The sequence below is a fragment of the Nuphar pumila genome, chromosome 7, assembly GCF_984573655.1.
Source record: "Nuphar pumila chromosome 7, dmNupPumi1.hap1.1, whole genome shotgun sequence".
NCBI lineage: Eukaryota > Viridiplantae > Streptophyta > Magnoliopsida > Nymphaeales > Nymphaeaceae > Nuphar > Nuphar pumila.
The window spans coordinates 36,344,773-36,366,251 of NC_143255.1; the positions used below are offsets into that span (position 1 = coordinate 36,344,773).

Below are 21,479 nucleotides of genomic sequence, written 5' to 3' on the forward strand. Positions count from 1 at the left end.
TTACAAAATGAAATAAAAACCTATGTCACTCAAATAAGGCAGACTGATAGATGTCTGGTTTTAGATCCAAATGGGGTACCAAATGACCATAGAAATGGCTGAAAATTTACAGGAATAAACTAGACTTCATAACGAAGACACTACTTTTTACGAATTTGAAATCCGATCTCTGGTTAGGGAGATATGACCTTGAAAATTTGGTCCTGATTCGGATAGCGATTTGTATCACAAATCGCTATAGTGTTTAGCGAGAAACACTACAAATCACTAAACACTACAGCGATTTGTGATACAAATCGCTATCCGAATCAGGACCAACTTGTCAGGGTCATATCTCCCTAACCAGAGATCGGATTTCAAATACGTAAAAAGTGGTATCTTCGTTATGAAGTCTAGTTTATTCTTGTAAATTTTCAGCCATTTCTATGGTCATTTGCTACCCCATTTGGATCTAAAACCAGACCCCTGTCAGTCTGTCTTATTTGAGTGACATAGGTTTTTATTTCATTTTGTAAGAGTCATATCTCCCCAACGGAAGATCATTTTTCAAATCCGTAAAAAGGGTTTTCTTCCTCTATGTGTCTAGTTTATATCTGGAAAGTTTTATAAATTTTTATGCTCATTTGATATTTCAAACCTGTTAAAAATTGAGACACATAGAGGAAGTTTCAAACTTTTTAAGTTTTATAACATTTTATAACATGTCTCGGTTTTTAACAGGTTCGAAATATCAAATGAGCATAAAAAGTTATAAAACTTTTCAGATATAAACTAGACACATAGAGGAAGAAAACCTTTTTTACGGATTTGAAAAATGATCTTCCATTGGGAAGATATGACTCTTACAAAATGAAATAAAAACCTATATCACTCAAATAAGAAAGACTGACAAGGGTCTGGTTTTAGATCCAAATGGGGTACCAAATGACCATAGAAATGGCTGAAAATTTACAGGAATAAACTAGACTTCATAACGAAGACACTACTTTTTACGAATTTGAAATCCGATCTCTGGTTAGGGAGATATGACCTTGAAAATTTGGTCCTGATTCGGATAGCGATTTGTATCACAAATCGCTATAGTGTTTAGCGAGAAACACTACAAATCACTAAACACTACAGCGATTTGTGATACAAATCGCTATCCGAATCAGGACCAACTTGTCAGGGTCATATCTCCCTAACCAGAGATCGGATTTCAAATACGTAAAAAGTGGTGTCTTCGTTATGAAGTCTAGTTTATTCTTGTAAATTTTCAGCCATTTCTATGGTCATTTGCTACCCCATTTGGATCTAAAACCAGACCCCTGTCAGTCTGTCTTATTTGAGTGGCATAGGTTTTTATTTCATTTTATAAGAGTCATATCACCCCAACGGAAGATCATTTTTCAAATCCGTAAAAAGGGTTTTCTTCCTCTATGTGTCTAGTTTATATCTGGAAAGTTTTATAAATTTTTATGCTCATTTGATATTTCAAACCTATTAAAAATTGAGACACATAGAGGAAGTTTCAAACTTTCTAAGTTTTATAACATTTTATAACATGTCTCGGTTTTTAACAGGTTCGAAATATCAAATGAGCATAAAAAGTTATAAAACTTTCCAGATATAAACTAGACACATAAAGGAAGAAAACCTTTTTTACGGATTTGAAAAATGATCTTCCGTTGGGGAGATATGACTCTTACAAAATGAAATAAAAACCTATGTCACTCAAATAAGACAGACTGACAGGGGTCTGGTTTTAGATCCAAATGGGGTACCAAATGACCATAGAAATGACTGAAAATTTACAGGAATAAACTAGACTTCATAACGAAGACACTACTTTTTACGGATTTGAAATCTGATCTCTGGTTAGGGAGATATAACCCTGACAAGTTGGTCCTGATTCGGATAGCGATTTGTATCACAAATCGCTGTAGTGTTTAGCGAGAAACACTACAAATCGCTAAACACTACAGCGATTTGTGATACAAATCGCTATCCGAATCAGGACCAACTTGTCAGGGTCATATCTCCCTAACCAGAGATCGGATTTCAAATCCGTAAAAAGTGGTGTCTTTGTTATGAAGTCTAGTTTATTCCTGTAAATTTTCAGCCATTTCTATGGTCATTTGATACCCCATTTGGATCTAAAACCAGACCCCTGTCATTCTGTCTTATTTGAGTGACATAGGTTTTTATTTCATTTTGTAAAAGTCATATCTCCCCAACGGAAGATCATTTTTCAAATCCGTAAAAAGGGTTTTCTTCCTCTATGTGTCTAGTTTATATCTGGAAAGTTTTATAACTTTTTATGCTCATTTGATATTTCAAACCAGTTAAAAATTGAGACACATAGAGGAAGTTTCAAACTTTTTTAAGTTTTATAACATTTTATAACATGTCTCGGTTTTTAACAGGTTCGAAATATCAAATGAGCATAAAAAGTTATAAAACTTTCCAGATATAAACTAGACACATAGAGGAAGAAAACCCTTTTTACGGATTTGAAAAATGATCTTCCGTTGGGGAGATATGACTCTTACAAAATGAAATAAAAACCTATGTCACTCAAATAAGGCAGACTGATAGATGTCTGGTTTTAGATCCAAATGGGGTATCAAATGACCATAGAAATGGCTGAAAATTTACAGGAATAAACTAGACTTCATAACGAAGACACTACTTTTTACGGATTTGAAATCCGATCTCTGGTTAGGGAGATATGACCCTAACAAGTTGGTCATGATTCGGATAGCGATTTGTATCACAAATCGCTGTAGTGTTTAGCGAGAAACACTACAAATCGCTATAACGAGGTCCAACAACACTATAAATCGCTGTGGGTCTCGTTAGAGACCCGAAAACACTATAAATCATAGTTAAAAGACCGAAAAACACTACAAATCGTTGTGGGGCTCGTTGGAGACCCCAAAGCACTATAAATCATAATTAAAAGATCGAACAACACTATAAATCATTGTGAGGCTCGTTGGAGACCCAAAAATACTACAAATCATAGTAAAGACTCATTAGAGACTCAAAAAAATCATAACAATAATTTGCTGAAGAATATTGCCAATCAAATAACGATTTGTTGAAGAAGTGCTACAACAGTCATGATATGGGGGCCAAAATCAGAACATTTATAAAATCTGGATACAAGGTTCTGGTATTTAATCAAAATAAAATAGTAATTTACCATGAAAATTTTTGAAAATTTACAGGGATGAACTAGACACATAAACGAAGAGAACCCGTTTTACAGAATTGAAAAATGATCTTCCATTAGGAAAATAAAATTCAAACAAAATGGATCAAAATCTGAGCCGTTAAAATGACACAGGGTGACAGGGTTATGGTTTTTGACACGAAACTAGTACGAAAACACCATAGAAATTGCTGAAATTTGGTATGAACAAACTAGATTCAATTTAGAAAACAACCCTTTTTACGGATCGGAAAAATCATCTCTGGTTAGGAAGAAATCACTTCCGCAAGTTGGTCCTGATTCTGCTAAAATCCTGACGGTGCAAAATAACAGGTTTTGAATCTCGATTTTTAAAGTGGGTCAAACAAGTTCAGAATGATCTGATTTTTGGTGGAGAGCATGAAGACATATGCATGAAGTTGCAGTAAAAATTTAAAGTTAAAATGAGCTCTGGTTACATACAAATCGATAGATCTAAAATGCACAAGAATTCAAAGTATAATCTAGAAAGCAACTGAACATGATGAAAGCAAACTGCACATGCGTGGATGTTCAAACATGAGATCTAATGCCTTAAAATATGCATGGGTAAAAACTTTGAATCAGACTCCACAACTCTTCAAGTTGAATGATGCTACCCACGTTGGGAGGAGCCCCCAGACCCCTCTCCTATAAGGGTAAAAGCTCTGAATCAGGATCTACAACTCATTTAGTTGAATGATGCTACCCACGCTGGGATGAACCCCCGGACCCTCCTCTTGTAAGGGCAAAAACTCTAAATCAGGCACATAAGTAGAGAGAGAAGGGAGAGAGAGTGAGAGGGTTGGTGTTCATGGCCTTCTCCAGGAGGAACCCTTTACCTCCCTTGATTTCTTCTCTAGAGAGAGAGGGTTTTACAGTGTTTTACGAAGAAGGAAGAAGAAGAAGATGACGATGGAGCAATGTAGGATCCTCTGTTGGATGTGCACAGAAGTAGAGAGAGAAGAGAGAGAGAGTGAGAGGGTTGTTGTTCATGGCCTTCTTCAGGAAGAACTCTTTGTTTCCCTTGATTTCTTCTCTAGAGAGAGAGAGAGGGTTTTACAGTGTTTTACGGAGAAAGAAGAAGAAGACATGTTTGTCCTTTTTTTGAACAAAAAAAGAAGAAGACTTTGAAGAGTCAACATCATCCTCGACTTTCTGGATGGAGGACATGTTTGTCCTTTTTTTGAACTGTTTATTTTTCCTTTTTTGAATGAAGGGCATTTTTGTCATTTTCTCAAACCATCACTTTATGAGAAGAATAGCAAGAAAGGGTACTTAAGTCTTTGCAACAACACTAGAGTCCGATGCAAAGTTATGTCAACATACACGGGAATACGAGCCCCATGTGCTTGTATACGTGGTGCTCATTCAAAGCCCCAAACACAGACGTGAGATTCAGTGAATCATCGGGGGCGAACATACACAACCCTCTCGATTTCAGACGTTTACGCTTTGCCCAACCTCTACGCTTTTGACTCTTTCAAGGAGGCCAATATGGTAACGTAAGGGCCGTGTGTACTGAATCATAGGATGAAAACCATAATAACAACCGTCCATCACGGTTGTCATCAATGGTGTTTTCTCGAATTTCTTGACGAGGAAACGGGAAACCCTAGGGAAATACGGGTCCCACGGTTCTCTGGTGGGCCAATAACACAAGTCGATACGAAGTCATGGTCTACCTTACCTAATGTGGGGTCCACAGATAAGTGTACACTAGTACACTACTAACCTATATTGGGTGTGTTTTTGTTTAGAAATTTTCAGAGGGGCATAAAAAATTAGTTGCAGTTACTACTAACCTGTCTTGGGTAGGTACTAAAGTATTATTCTGCTAATAAACAAGTGAATGCCTCCAACAATTTGAATCGCTATTGGTCTTATGTGACAACCTTGGTTTGTGGATATGCTTATAAACTAGGTCGGTTTTTATTTGACATCTTCCTCAGTTTATTATTTTACTAATTCTTTCTATCCTTAAAATATTTTGATCTTAAGATCATCATCTTCCTCACTCCACAGCCAATCGGTAACTTATAGAAAAGATTCAAACTTTGGAGGAGAAGAGAGAAAAATCAAGTTTTGAGAGAAAAAATGGCTTGATAAAATTTAGATAACATTTGAGATTTTGTTATACTTTAATATCGAAACTGTCGATGCATCTCTTTTTTAATTAACCATGACAAAGTTTAGGTGTATTCTAAACATTTTAATAGATAGGCATATTTTTGAATTATGCAAAACAACTTATGTATCAATTTGAAAAATACCCTCAAGATAATCACGCGATGATGTTGCCGATATTAGAAAATTTTGGCTAGTCCTCCTCTAGAGAAAGTTAATAATTTTGGTCTCTCTCTCTCTGATGTCAAAAGGTGGAAATATAACAATATCTAATGATTTTTTTTTTTTTTAAAAATCTAATGAATTCTTGCTAAACACAGCGGAGTTGGCCGCAACTTGCTTTTATAGTATATTAACTAGACAGATCGCTAGGCACGATAGTCTACTTTTTTGTATATGCTTTCCTTTACGCATCATCATTATTGGCCACTAGAAAAACAGCTGTGTAAACTAATACAACAAGGCTAAAATACAAACGATGCCACATCAAAATTGGATTCAAACTTGTCTTGAAATAATTGCAGTTTAGGCGAATGGTGGGCCTGCATCTTTGTCCTTATGGTTATATGCCATACTTTGTCAAAAATAACTCATTTATGCTATCTTTTTTAATTAAGGGCATCTGGTTATCTGCTTTCACTAACGTCCCTTTGAAATTAAGATGAAAATTATAAGCAGTTAAATGTATGACTGAAAAATTGGGTGGCTTTTGTAAATAGCTAATAAGTTTGCATGGAGTCACCTTGTTCGGAGTGTTGTTATGCTCTAGTAGATGTTTGTAAGCCCCTTTATTGAGGCATAGCCACAGACTTTGGTCTTGAATATTTCTTAGAAGTTGAATTTGAATTGATATGGTCGTGGGAAGTGTTGCTCTTCCATGTTTATCTCCATTACCTACTTGTTCTCTAAACTTCTTAGCCACAGGCATGGCCGTCTCTACTTGCAGCTTGTCTTTCTCATCTGTTCTGCTTCTTATGCTTAATCTTCACTTCGATGGCGTTCTCTCTGATGGAAAAGCAATCCAGTTTTCTTTCCCTTTCAACTGTAGCAAGTCCATCCTCGTCAAATGATGACTCGTATATTGTTATTTTTTCCTTGGGGGAACACTGGGCTACCTTTTGTCACAAGGGAATTGGCTCCCCTGTTTATGAAATTCCTGCTAGTATTGATCAGTCTGATACTTCAAACCTTGTCTGACATATTGAATATCTTATTTCTTCTTCATTGAAAAATGAAAATATTAGTTTTAGCAGTCAATGAATGAAAATTGCGGATCACTCTCCCTCTTTGAAATGTCAATTATGGGGTTGCACACTTACTTTTAGGGTGTTAAGCACATTCATATTAGATACCATGCTGTTAGAATTGTGCATATAAGAAATCTCTCATGAACGGGTTCTCCAGGAAGTTAGGGCTTGTATGAAACACTTTGATTCTTATCATGTGCTCCTTATTTTCTTCCTCTCTCTTAAGAAAAAAGCCTTCTTTTATTGTGATTTTTTTTTTAAATCTCTTGTCATATTATTTAGATCTTCGGATCCCCCCACTAGTACATTTTATTTGTTAGTTGGGATATATTGGTAGTGGTGCCATCTATGTCACATGGGTGCGGGTGCGGGTGCGGGTGCGAAACGGGTGCGGCGCAATTTCAAAAATTTTGGACACGGGGACTCGGCTATATATATATTAAAAAATATATATATATATATATATATAAGACTCGGTCAAAGTTGTGCCCATTAGGGGACAGGTGATGAGTTGTGAAGGCATTCTGTACACTTTCTTCATACAAGAATAATTCACTTTTGGGCACTTTCTTCATACACTGTAATAATTCACTTTTTTCGTACAGGAAAAAACCACAAAAACTTGAGTTGTGCCCATTCTGTACTTAAAACTTGAAAGTGTACAGTTTTTTTAGTTGTGATGGGTTTTTTTCCTTACAGCTGTAGCCCAGAAAATTTAAAAAAAAAAAATCAAAAAAAAATTCCAAAAAATGGACCAAAATGACCCTGGGTGCGTTGACCACACCCAGGGTCGGGTTGACCGAGTCCGAGCCGCACCCGTGTTGGTGCGTGTCGACGCGGGTGCGGCGACCTTGGAGCCGAGTCCGTGTGACATAGGGTGCCATTGAAGCCAAAATTTTCATACTAGTACCCTTTATTTGTTAGTTGGGGGTGTAGACCCGAAAGGGAGCCCAAAAACCTTAAAACCTAAAGAGACCTCATGGATAAAACCGTTCTAGGTATCCAAGTGTTTTTAAAATCTCTAGTTAATTGTTTAGGTCTGTTTTTGAACAATTGTTTGGGGTATAATGGATACCCGATACAAAGCTCACAAACTTAAAATCCAATATATCCTAGAAGAACTACCTCTAGAGAATCCTACTTACAAGATGCCACCCTATATGATGCAAAACGTCATATTCAATGAGGCTCTAAACAAAAGGGTCGATACAGATGTTACTGATGAGTTTATGTATGACCGAAAAAGGGGAAAGACCCTACTAAATCCAGCTCACGTTAATACTCTCATCGGTCTCGTAAAGTCCCTCATGCGGGTTACGAAACAGGTAGCTCTGACATAAACGTGTCTACCAAAAGATGAGTCCATAAGACCTCACATTTCAAAGTTGGGTCTGAAGAATAGCACCCCCTTCGGTCTTGTAAAGTCCCTCATGCAAGTTACGAGACAGATAGCTCTAGCACAGGTGAGTCTACTAGGAGACGAACTCTTAGGATCCCATATTTCAAAGTCCGGTCTAAGGAAGACGACGTGCTAGCACAAGCTAGAAGGAATATAAAGAAGATGAGAGAGATACATAAATAATTAGGATATGAGCAAACACGAGCCGAGAGAAGAGCCCAGGAGTCAAAATATGATAGAGCTTGATCAGATAGAGAGGCCAGGAGAAGAAACAGACAGACTCCGGAGCCACGAGAGGAGTACAGTTAGTGAGGAGAGTCCCAAGTGTCCAACCTAGAGAGGAGAGTCCTACATTTGGGCAGACCATCAAGTCCAAACTATGTTGTTCGAATCAAACAAAAAGATCAGCTCATTGGAAGACGTGGTCAAGAACTTAACATCGAGAATAAGATATATAGACATTGACTAGAAAGAATACTCAATGGATGACTTTTTACCTAAAGGGTATGAGGACGATGATGATACGCCTCCCAAATTTCTAAAGTTCAGTGGGAAATGGGACCTAAGGACTCACTTATCCTTGTTCATGAGCAATATGGCCAAATATTGAAACAACGATAGGAGGCTAATCAATTGGCTCCCCCGAAGCCTGAAAGGGGAGGCCTTGGAATGGTTTACCATCCAGAACTTTTAGAACATCAGAGAGTTCAAGTAGATGATCAATTTGTTTATGGAGAGGTTTAAATTTAATGTTGAGGCCTTTCCCACCATAAGCCAACTATACAATCTGAAACAGAAGGAGAAAGGTGACCATGAATTCATCAATCGGTGGTGGTCCATGGCCAGCATGATGAAAGAGCCTATCGTGGATTCCCATACACTAGTCATCCTGATAGACAACTTCTCTCAACCTCTACGGAGCCTCATCAGTATGGCTTAGGTTAGAACGTATGCCAAACTCATAAAAAAGGCTTCAGCCTTTGAGGCAGGCATAAAGAGAGGATTGTATGATGAGATTTTGAAGAATGGTAAAGAGAATAACATCTACAGGAAGTCAGACTCATCTAAAGGTCAAGTCAACACCATAACGGCCTCAGGATTGAACTCTAATACAAAAGGGCATAAGGCAGGTAACCATAAGGCCTCCAAGAAACAGAATGAAAACAGATACATGGGCAATCCTAAGTGGACCAAGGACAAAATGTCTTAGTCACAGATCATAGATTTGCTGCTACAGGACGACCTACTCAGGCTACCCAAAGTGTCTAACCCATCATAGATGAAAGGGAACGACCCAGCTAAGTATTGCCGATATCACAGAGATGTGAGGCACGATACTGAGGATTGCTTCATCCTAAAGCACATTATCTAGAACAACATAGATAGTGGAGAATTGCTACTGAATGAAGACCAGACAAAAGCTAGCAACGATCATACCACAATAGTTTAGGCATATAAAGCAAATAAAAATTGATTCTTAGAGAACAGTACGAGACAAGGGCCATCTAACTACACAATGATGTACAATCCATGAGCCCTCATCTACAATAATTATTCTTGTTCGATGACTTTGGTACCCTAAGTCTGTTATCAAGGGGGGACAAGGGTCCAAGAAAGAAGAATCCCATGAAAAAATCAGAAAGTCAATCAAGTAAATGTGATGTATTTGGATCCACACAGTCAACAATCACACCAAGATTCCTCTCCCGAAGTCCATTATAGAAAATGATGGTCTCCCCATACAATTTTTATTCTTCAAAAAGTCAAAGGTCATTCCAGCTATACCAGAAAAGAGAACTCAAGGTCTCAGACACAAATGACTCAAGCCGAAGGCCAAAAGAGAAAAGCTTATGTAGGTCCTGAAGGACTACATCAAAAAACACAATATGAATTCTCTCATAAAAAAGACTCAGCCTGGGATAGAAAAAGCTTTAAGGTAGCTTGGACTCTCTCGTCTCTTCGTCTGAAAAGGGTCAGCAAGCTGAGAGCAAAGCTATCACAAGTCAGGGCAGAGTTGTAATGGTATAGAGGAGGAAAGACTTCCTGCATTGATCGTCATCTCACGGCCCTAGGTAAGCCTTCAAAAACCCGAGTTCTGTAAAATAGTATTTTGAAAAACTAAAATAATAAAAAAACCAAAAATTTTAAAAAAATAGAAAAAGAAAAAAACTAAAAACTAAAATATTAAAAAATCCAAAAAATGAGAAAAACCAAGAAAATCCAAAAATATTTTCTTCTCTCAAGGTCCAAGCTATCCTCTTCGTTGCAGGAGCATGTTATTCCTGTTGACGAGACTAAGAAAGCTTTTGTCAGACCATTTCTCAATAATGTTTTTTTGTCAAAATCATGTGGGGGCAAGTCAAAGGAGTTTGAACCTATCCAGAACCTAGAGATAGGATACTGCAAAGCCATTCAAAGTTCAAGCCTCTTAGACAAGAAGGAACCTCTAGTAGCCAAGCATCCAAACATCACATCTCAAACCTAGTTCAACCTCGTTCGACAAGATCCAAACAGTCTTGAAAGCCCGGTTTACCTCTTGACACTGGCCCGACCTCATTCGGTGAGACCCAAACGGTCTCCACAACCTAGTTTTTTCGGACACTAGCCCAACCTTATTCAGCAAGACCACAAATGGTCTTGATGCCTCAATCATCCTTGAATTCATCTAACATTGTTTGACAAAATCCACAACAGTCTTGGCAGTCTACTTCACTCCAACACTTATAGGAAGAGGATAAAATTTCATTGTGATTCAAGGCATGTCATTGCATTGGTCATTCAAGGTTAGAGACCTTCCCCAAAAACATATCCCACTCTCATCAAAATGGTCCTTTCCTCAAGTAGGTCTTTGCACACAAGGGTCTGTCACATAAGACATCTAATTCTTAAGGGAGGATAAGGTAGTGACACGATGAAGTTGAGGTACGTTAATCCAATCATTCCAACTCATGAACCTATAAGGATGAATTATAGAAGAGCAAGACTATTATCAATGCATAAATATAGATCCAGTGGAAGCCCACCTAGGCAACTGAATCTTCAAGGAAAAGGCAGAGTCCTTTTCTTTTATCTCAATAGAAAAATATTGAAAAAGCATATACAAAGAAGAATAGTGCATTTAAGATAATATTTATCCTTGAGGCCATGGCGTGGTGGCAGGCTTCGATCACAAAATGACCTTCAGGGTAGGGATTGAAAACAAAAATGCATGCTAGGAGAAAGTCATACAGGCCTTCGAAACTTATGACAAGGAGACAAGCTTCGATCAGGCGTTCTTGGAGGCAGAGGTTGGATAAATAGGGGTACCCCTCTTGGATTGAGTAGTCAAATGACCCATGATTGTTGGGTCTCTGTTCAAGGGATGACAAGAGTAAGAAATAAACCCCTCATAGGATAAGATGCTAGGCTAATAAGGAACTTACCTAGGAGCAAAATCCATATTTGAGCATATTCTCACCCGAACTCTAGTCTGTTAGAGTTCAAGCCTTAGTGAGAACCTTTGAACCTAGCAAAAAAAATGCTTGAGACTTGACCAACCTGAGAAGTGTCACTATCTTGTACCAACCTGAGAAGAGAAAGTCCAAGGTATAAGAATTTCAAATGCAAGAATCAACTTGTTTAGAAGGTTCTAATTTGAAAAAAAGAGAAGAAATATCTTACCCTAAACAATCAATCATTGATGACTGTTATAGGCTACTCATATTACGAATGCATGATTCTCACTGCATATCATTGCATGCACCAAAGAGTCTAGCCATAAGGATCCTGAGTCTAAGAAATTCATAGAAATCTTTTTACTAGGGACAAAAAATCTCAAGTTTAGATTTATCATCTTAATAGGGCAACTTCACCCTATCCATAAACCTACAAGAGGTGTAAGACTCTTAGCGCTCACCCCCATAAATGCTAAAAAAGAAAACTATGAAAAAGATATCAAAAATCAAAACGGGCCTAAAAGGTTTGAAAGAGAGTCACATCCTTGCCCAACACTCAACATTTTTTCTCCAAACAAAATGTTTTTCAGACCAGGCCTCGTTCAGCGAGCCTATAAACAATATCGAAAACCTGGTTTACTTTCTGACACTGACACCGGCCTCGCTCGACAAGACCACCAAATGATCTTGACATTCCAGTTGTCTTTGGATTAATTCGACCTCGCTTGGTGAGACCCATCACATTCCCAATAGTCCAACCGCTCATTTTCCTCAGATGCTGGCACCAGCCTTGTTCGGCTGGACTGCATCCAGTCCTGGCGACCTAGTATTCTAAGTTTTGAGTATCTGTTTCTTTGTCATAAACCGATTCATATTGATTAATGACAAAGAGGGACATTTGTAGATACCAAAATTTTTATGATGACTAATCTCAAATATTTTTTTCCAAGTATGCAGATACAAAAATTGAACACACTGCCACTAGACGACAAAATCAATTTAGCCATCCAGTGATGGATGACAGAGTAGTTTAGCCATCGGTTGTGAACGATAGAATAAGAGTGGTGTTCATTAGGGGAATGATACAATCAGATCGCCGCCCGATGTACCCACTACAAGAAAAAATGCATATTAGTGACAAACTCTATCTGTCGCTAACGTGTTTAGCGACCGAAAGCATCCGTCGCATAATCCTGGTCGCTAAATTGAGACAAAATTTATCTATCGCCAATCCATCGCTAATTAGTGATGGATCATTTTCGTCGCTAAATAGAGACTGATTTGGTTTTGCGACGGAATTTAATCCATCGATAAAATTTAACGATGAATACTTATACGTCGCCAATTTAGCGATGGATTAGCGCCAGATTAAATTCCGTCACAAAAATCGACTGATTTAAATTGGCGACGGATATTAGCGGCGGATAATATCCGTCGCTAATCTATCACAAAATTTAAAAAAATAAAATAAAAAAAAGAGCCCCGAGGCGTGCGCCTCAGACGCCTTGAGGTGCACGCCTCGAGCCGAGGCGTATATGCCTTGAATTTTTTAGTCAAATGAGGGTCAAAGTCCTTATTTAAGCAAAAATTAGGGTTTTTTTACGTAGTTTTAACTAAGCTGGTAGTAAAAAATCAGGTCTGATCCATAAGACACTGGGTCTCAAACATAAGGCCCAAAAAAAATTCTTCCGGGGAGCGCTGTCGGGGGGAGCCCCCGGACCCCCCTTACTGCAAGGGCAAAAACTTTGCTCCACAACTCATCAGTTGGACCTATGTTAAAATGAGTGGGTCCTCATGAGGGATTCCAGCTCGGCTCGGATCCTAAGTTGCAACAAGTATGAGACCTCTATTTGTCTCAAATCTGAGAAGAGATCCAAGCTACAACATTAAAAGAGAAAATGCATACTGAAAAGATTTTCTTTTATTTTCTTAATGATTCTTTTCTCGTAGTGTTTTCTTGGGGTAATCAAATGTAGACAAGGTTCATAGATATCAAAATCAGTAAAGATGGTTCAATAGGAAAGTGAATCACCAAAAGCAGCAAGTAAATCACTACATACCGAATGTCCAAGTTGAAAGACAAACAACTCTAAATACAAAATGCCGTGGGCACAACACTAGAGAGTCTACCAGATGACTAGACCCAGAGACATAAATCAATCAACTTGGGGTACTGATATAATGTGACACCAGAGTTGAGTATGAATTCAAGTCATTACTAACATAGGTCAGAGATATAGACTTGATTTAAATCCTACAAACACCAAAGAGAACCACTGAAAGTAGGCAAGCACATCAAAAGCTCCTAGTATAATAATGTGGATCTGATGATGTACCTGAGGTATGTGTATGTGCGTGTGCACGGGCATGTGTATGCAGGTGCACATAAAATTTGCTAGTGGTGATTGTTTGTCCATCTTATGAATGTGATGAAGCAGCTCTACCACAAGCACATTGTACTTTAGAATCTATATAGGAATAAGATGTTTTAGAAAGTAGTCAAATTTTGAACTATTTTAAAAAAAGCAGCTTACAAAGCAAACCGATTAAGGATTTTAAACTGCTGAGGTAACTTCAGTGTCTGGTTTTACCTCTGAAGATATGCCAAAAGCGCCACTCAATGCCATGTAAGTCCTTTGCCACAAGATCTTGAGTTGGAGGTTGCTAGGACATGTCCTGTAAAGGCAGTCTCAAAATATTAGAGATGATGTATCAGCCAAACCAAGATCCTGTACAATGAATGTCAACTCTTTACTTCTCATATTAGAGAGAGCTAATATCCCCTGCAATAACTTTTATCATACTACCTCAAGCAATTCCCAGAAAAAAAATGACTTTTGATACAAGGAGAAAACCTTAGATCATAACACCTTCAGTTTCATATGTAGTCAGTAGTCAGAAATATCAAATGCATGCCCTGTCTTCACCTTACCTTCAATACTATAATCAGAGTTATATGTCTATATTTCTTTGATGGGCACGAAGTGTAAAGATACATGAGAGAGAATATATCAAAGCAATTCAAAACAAGGCTCCTACCAATGGAGGAAGACATTCATCAGCGTAGCGTCTCAACACAGAATCCACCATGTGTGATGGTGTCTGAGGCAGTCAATATCTTGCAAAAGCTGTATATACTTGGCTTAACAGGCGGTGCTTTTGTACTTTCTTCTTTCATAGATCCGTCTTTCTGCTATAGCGGCATGAAAACACCATCGATTATACTTGGAAACTCAAATGCATAAAAATGTAATGTTAAAGACAAGTGCCTACCTCTGGCTCTGGAATCAATGTCAAATGTGAGTACACCTCGTCCGTGTCTGCTTCAGCCTGCAAAGAACGTTTTCAACTAATAACATTATTTTACCAACAGTTGTCACCAAATTTCCACACAGGCATCCGGTACATCTACTTAAACTAGCTAAAAAAACATAATGTATGACAGTGATATATGCAAGAGTTCAAGCATATTTGAGCAATGCACACACCAGAGGTTCAGACATCATTGAAACATACCTGAATAAGTAGAAGTTGAACAGCGGTCCGCACTTCACATCACTAATGGAACAATAAGAGCAAAGCAAAAGCTTCCTGCAAAGGCTCCTACCAATGGAGGAAGACATTCATCAGCGTAGCGTCTCAACACAGAATCCACCATGTGTGATGGTGTCTGAGGCAGTCAATATCTTGCAAAAGCTGTATATACTTGGCTTAACAGGCGGTGCTTTTGTACTTTCTTCTTTCATAGATCCGTCTTTCTGCTATAGCGGCATGAAAACACCATCGATTATACTTGGAAACTCAAATGCATAAAAATGTAATGTTAAAGACAAGTGCCTACCTCTGGCTCTGGAATCAATGTCAAATGTGAGTACACCTCGTCCGTGTCTGCTTCAGCCTGCAAAGAACGTTTTCAACTAATAACATTATTTTACCAACAGTTGTCACCAAATTTCCACACAGGCATCCGGTACATCTACTTAAACTAGCTAAAAAAACATAATGTATGACAGTGATATATGCAAGAGTTCAAGCATATTTGAGCAATGCACACACCAGAGGTTCAGACATCATTGAAACATACCTGAATAAGTAGAAGTTGAACAGCGGTCCGCACTTCACATCACTAATGGAACAATAAGAGCAAAGCAAAAGCTTCCTGCAATAATTTCCCAAGTGGAAATCAGTAGGCAGGGTCTTCTGACTCAACTGAACCCTGGTTTCCAGTTTAGTGTTTTGAGCACATTCTGCAGATATGTGTTATAAGGTTGTCAAAAAACTTTCATATTGATTCAATCAGGCTCAAATGTTATGTGTTCTAAAGCAGTCAAAAAACTTTCATAGTGATTCAATTGTAAAAAAACTTTCATATTGATTAAATCATGCATATATGTGTTATAAGGCAGTCAAAAAACTTTCATATATGCTAATAGCATGCTCATATGTGTTCTAAGGTTGTCAAAAAACTTTCATAGTGATTCAATCATGCTCATATGTGTTCTAAGGCAGTCAAAAAACTTTCATAGTGATTCAATCATGCATATATGTGTTCTAAGGCAGTAAAAAATTTTTTTACAGTGATTCAATCATGCATATATGTGTTATAAGGCAGTAAAACAATTTCATAGTGATGAAATCATGCTCATGTGTGTTCTAAGGTTGTCAAAAAACTTTCATAGTGATGAAATCATGCATATATGTGTTATAAGGCAGTCAAAAGACTTTCATAGTGATGAAATCATGCATATATGTGTTCTAAGGCCGTCAAAAGACTTTCATAATGATTCAATCATGCATACATGTGTTATAAGGCAGTAAAACAATTTCATAGTGATGAAATCATGCTTATATGTGTTCTAAGGTTGTCAAAAAACTTTCATAGTGATTCAATCATGCATATATGTGTTCTAAGGTTGACAAAAAACAAAAAAAAAATCATAGTGATTCAATAAAACCACTATATATGTTAAGAAGCAGTCAAAAAACTTTTATAGTGATGAAATCATGCTTATATGTGTTCTAATGTTGTCAAAAAACTTTCATCAATATGCTTGACTTACCAAGCCTCCCCTGGCATAAGGGTAAAAATATAAAAACCAAAAAGAGTGAAAATATGCCCATAGAAATTATGACTGATGAGTTTTTTAAGCATGTTGAGAAAGAGATCAAACAAATTTCTACATTTCTGCATAAACAAACTAGCAACTGGACATATGAATATGAAAGCAAAACTATAATAAAAACATCGTGCAGTTTGAACATCAGAGGCCAATCTTGGAACTAAAAACAGCTGGATCCAAGTTCAGGAAACTAAGATCGGCAGTTTATGTGAGTAAATCTAGGACAATTTAAGACACATAAGTAAACAATCAATACTGATACTCAACCAAATCAAACCAAATTGAACAGACTAGCTGTATCATGAAGAAGACTAGGATATAACCTACTTGAGGCCTATCCAGTTAAAGTGTCGGATCACAATTTTTTAGGTCAGACAAAACACACAGAAGATATGAAAGAGAAAGAACTTAAGCAACACTTTTACATTCTCATAACAAGAAACAATATATATATAAGAGAGAGAGAGAATTAGAGGGTTTTAGTTGTAATGAAATGATTGAACAAAAAAAAAGGAAAAACAATCCATGCTTGTAAGGATAAACAAGGGTAAATTATCCCCATCAGGGTGGATAAATCAGATGCATCCAAATGGAAAAAAGTAATAACCTGGTAATACTAGGACTAGATTACCTCCTGTACAAAGTCAATATAATGCTGAGCCCCATTCTTGAATTGAGTCCCACCACCAGGGAAGATGATATATTTATTGTATTGCCATATAAAAATTGCATGCTTACATATGTGATATGGAGTTAGCATATAATTTCCCCCAAAGGATCTCCTTGATTTAGTAGTTTTAAATGGGATTTCTGAGGTTGTAGTTCAATAGGTGGGAAAGGAGCATGAGAGGATCATAACTTGGAGATTTACGCTGTTGGGGCCTTCTGCAGGGGCTCTTGGTAGTCTTAATGAGGTTCTCAACTTCCAAGAGTGGGTGCTCTCCCTTCCATGGATGGATGTTCAGCAAGGTTAAGAGAGGAACTGACCAAGGCACCAACAATTCAGTAGCATCAGTTCTCAACTTCTTTTCAAAACATAAAGCAGTTCTTGAAATACCATGAGTGTTACAGTTCAGTGACTTCAGTCATTATTGGAATAAACAAAACATTATACGGTCAACCTTTGTCTCCTTTGTGTCATATAATTGGAATATACAAAAGACTACAGTCAGCCTCTATTCCCTTTGAACCCTATATTAACTTCAAGTAGAAATTTGATTTTACCTTCTAAGAATATATAAATAAGCAGAAAGAAGATAAGTACAACAATGGATCCTGGATAATAGTTCATTCTCCAACAAAAGAGTTTTAAAATAAATCAGCCCCAAACTCACCCTGTAATGCTTTCCGTCAACATATCTTGTTGCAACTCTTGAAAGTCTATATTGTCTACATCCTTTCCCATCCAATCTCTCAATGATTGGATCAACGTACTGTAGAAGGAAACAAAGTAACTCATCTCTCCTGCAAAACCAATCAAATCAGCATCTTCCTTTCTCTCTCTAAAGAGCGGAAACACCATCCTTGTTTTCTTTCTCTAAAGAGGACATATATCATCCGTGAATCTTCTCTCTCACGAAAACACTAGAAACAAAAATAAAACAAACCGAGCGAGAGAAGATTAAGGATTACCAAGTGAAAGAGCAAAGAGGAAAATGGTGCGCATCCCGGACGACGAGTCGTTGTCCACGCGATGGTCGGTATGGGTGAATGGGCCGGTGATCGTAGGGGTGGGGCCGTCAGGGATGGCGACGGGGGCGTGCCTGTAGCAGCAAGGGGTGCCCTTCGTGATGCTGGAGAAAGCCAACATTGCCTCGTTGTGGCAGCGTCGCACCTACGACCGCCTCAAGCTCCACCTCCCCAAGTGCTTCTGCCACCCCTGCCTCTCCTTCCCTCCTCACTACCCCGAGTACCCCTCCAAGCACCAGTTCGTCGACTACCTTGAGTCCTACGCTGCCCACTTCGCCCTAAACCCAACCTTCAACACCTACGTCCAATCCGCCGTCTACGACGACACCTGCGGCCTGTGGCGCGTAAGGAGAAACCCCCAAATCCATAATGCAATTACTCCCAAACACGACGATTATCAATCAGAAGAGGAAAACGAAACTCGAAAAAAAAAAAAGAGGAAAAGGGGTGCTCACCCGGTCCCATTATCGATGATGACGGCGGGATGAAAGGTGGCATTCATCCAAATGCAGAGGGGTTGAGGAAGACACTGGATCTACGACGGAAATGCAGAGTTGGGCGATGGTGCTAGATCCAACGGAGGTCGGCGACGGCCCGGCTGCAACGAGACTGCAGTTGGGGAAGGGAAAGAGGCAGAGGCGGTGGTGGTTACGACGATACCACCCGGCTCGTGCCGGCTGCGAACGGGGAAGTCGAATTGGGGGTAATCAGAGAGAGAGAGAGGGAGAATTCCGCACCCAAGACGGGCCATTTATATCGAAAAGTAGCGATGGAATTAGCGAAAAAAAAATTGTCTCAAAATCCGTCGCTAATTAGCGACAGATTCGCGACAAAAAAAACGGTTTCAAAATTCATCGCTAATTAGCAATAGATTTTGAGACAGAAATTTTTCATCGCTAATTTCAATTATAGGGACAGCTAGTTTTCTCTAGCTAATTCATCGCAAATTTGCGACGGAAATAATCCGTCGCAAATTTCCGTCGCTAATTAACGTTTTTCTTGTAGTGACCTTCCCGCAAGGCGAAGGATGGTCACAGCTTGTAATGGCGTCCTCTACGTTTTTAAAGAAAGATCTCACACAAATTCAAGTAAGTTTCACCCTCCCACGTTTAAATTTAATCAACAAAGCTTGACCTACATACTTATAGGGGTCCAAACCCCCCAAAAATTATGAAATGCCCTCGAAAACAATCTCATTTGATTTCACTTTCTATACTTTCCACCAGTGTTATTAAAAGTGCACCTTAAGGTGCAAAAAGCGCGCCTCTCCTTAAGGTGAGGGGCTTTGTGCCTTGAGGCGCAGGCATAAGGCCCAATACCCTTGAGGCGTGCGCCTCATAGGCCTTGAGGCGAGGCGCGCCTCAGACTGAGGTGCACACACCTCAATTTATTTGGTCAAATGAGGGTCAAAACCCACCCTCATTTGACCAAAAAAATAGGGCTTAAACAAATCCCTACCGACCCCTTTTATGTGTTTTTATTTTTTTCTCACCTCCTATCTCCATCTGCCTCCCATCTCCCTCTCGTTTTCGTGCACGACAGCAGGACCACCGTCGTCGGCGACCTCCTTCTCGCAACAAAAACAGTTCCAAACGCCGGTTAAGGTAGGATCTCTACATAGTCTTCTTCCTCGTGTTCACACATAATGCATTTGCTGACCACATGAATGTCTCTCCTTTTAAGGTTAAATTGGGTTGTCAAGAGAGACCAATCATGAAAACATGCGAGCTCTAGGGGAAATCTCAGCACTTAATAAGGCATGTTTGGAAACCACCCAATGTCAGATCTTGTCTTCAGTGCATCACACCCACCCCCAGTCTGCTAGCAAGGCTCTATTCAAGACATCTAACCTGGTGATGCCTAGTCCACCTCTGTCTATTGGGGAGGTGACCAGTGCTCATTCAACTATCTGCCTTTCCTGGTTTCAGTAACACCATACCAAATGAAGGCCTGCATCAATTCAGAATTACAAATTCCAGTGACATGGGTATTATTGTATTTCTGAGCAATGTATATAGAAAGAGATCCCCAGCCACACCCAATATCCAGAATTGTCTGCCCATCTTTTACATCTGCTCTCTCACAATATGTCGCCAGCATTGCTCTCTTAGCTTCATCTAATGTGTCAGACTTATTTCTGAAGTAACAGCAGCTGCAAAATACAGTTCATAATATTTCAATTTGTTTAAACTGGGTCAGAAAGACCTGGTATAAGAAAGAACCAAGAGTAGCACACTTCAACAAACAGTTCTCGTGCATTCCTATTTTTGGCATTCTTGGGTCCCAGCAAACAAAGTGTTCTATGTTGATTACATAGGATTTCATTTTTCAACTTAGATTTATTTGATTGATTGCATGTTTTCGGTGTTGATGAATTTTTGTATTAAGGATATTGACAGAAATTTATTTATGTTAAGTTACAGGATATAGATGTATTAAGCCTAATGACAGTTTTGAATTTTTGTGTTAAGCATATTGACAGAAAGTGATCGATGTGTTAAGTTCCAGGGCAGTTTTGATTCTTTTTAGAAAAGAATAATTCATTTGTTTTTTGTGCACAAGGATGCTTACTGATATTCTATGTTGCAGTTCATGCGCAAATGTACGATGTTTATTTTTTTTTATTTTTTTCTATTTTTTTTTTAATTCAAGAAAGCATGCAGCTGTAGAAAGTGAAACGGTTTTTAATTTATTGAATGCCCATGTCTTAATTTTTAGATACTTACATAGATTAAGTTGTTGCCTATGTCACACGGACTCGGCTAGAGAGGTGTCGCACCCGAGTCGACAAGCCCCGACACGGGTGCGGCTTCAGACACGGCCCGGACTCGGTCAACGCCAAGTCGGACTCAGTCAACGAGTCGAGGCCGAGTCCGTCCTTGTTTTGGACTTGGTCAACGTTAACCGAGTCTAATTTTGTCTATTTTTAGGGTAAAAAACAAAAAAATAATCTTTTTATATATTTTTTAAAAAAAAATATATATAGCATGAGTATTAAACATAAGCCCCAAAAACGGGACCCGTGCCAGGGGGAGCCCCCGGACCCCCCTTTCTGCGAGGAAAAAAGTACAATTTGCAAAGTTTATAAAAACACTCATGTTGGTGCCAAACTTTAGAGGACAATACACACACACACACACACACACATATATATATATATATAGTTGAGTCCCCGTGTCCAAAATTTTTAAAATTGCGCCGCACCCGTGTCGCACCCGCACCCATGTGACATAGGTTGTTGCATTAATA

At 38.6% G+C, this 21,479-nt stretch overlaps 1 protein-coding gene and 1 long non-coding RNA gene across 3 annotated transcripts in view; one reads left to right on the top strand and one right to left on the bottom strand.

The window, feature by feature from the left end:
• Positions 1-21,479, top strand: part of LOC149831917 (LEAF RUST 10 DISEASE-RESISTANCE LOCUS RECEPTOR-LIKE PROTEIN KINASE-like 2.1) — a 28,694-nt gene that overhangs the window by 2,835 nt on the left and 4,380 nt on the right. The gene's annotated exons all lie outside the window — the stretch shown is intronic.
• On the bottom strand, positions 13,617-15,339 carry LOC149831918 (uncharacterized). Of its 2 annotated transcripts, XR_016433315.1 has the most exons (5): positions 15,263-15,339; positions 14,938-15,182; positions 14,695-14,751; positions 14,461-14,611; positions 13,617-14,097 (listed from the first exon to the last, which is right to left on the bottom strand). It is a non-coding gene; the product is annotated as an uncharacterized LOC149831918 (long non-coding RNA). The 2 variants fall into 2 exon arrangements; XR_016433314.1 differs by lacking the exon at positions 15,263-15,339 and having other exon boundaries at positions 14,938-15,242.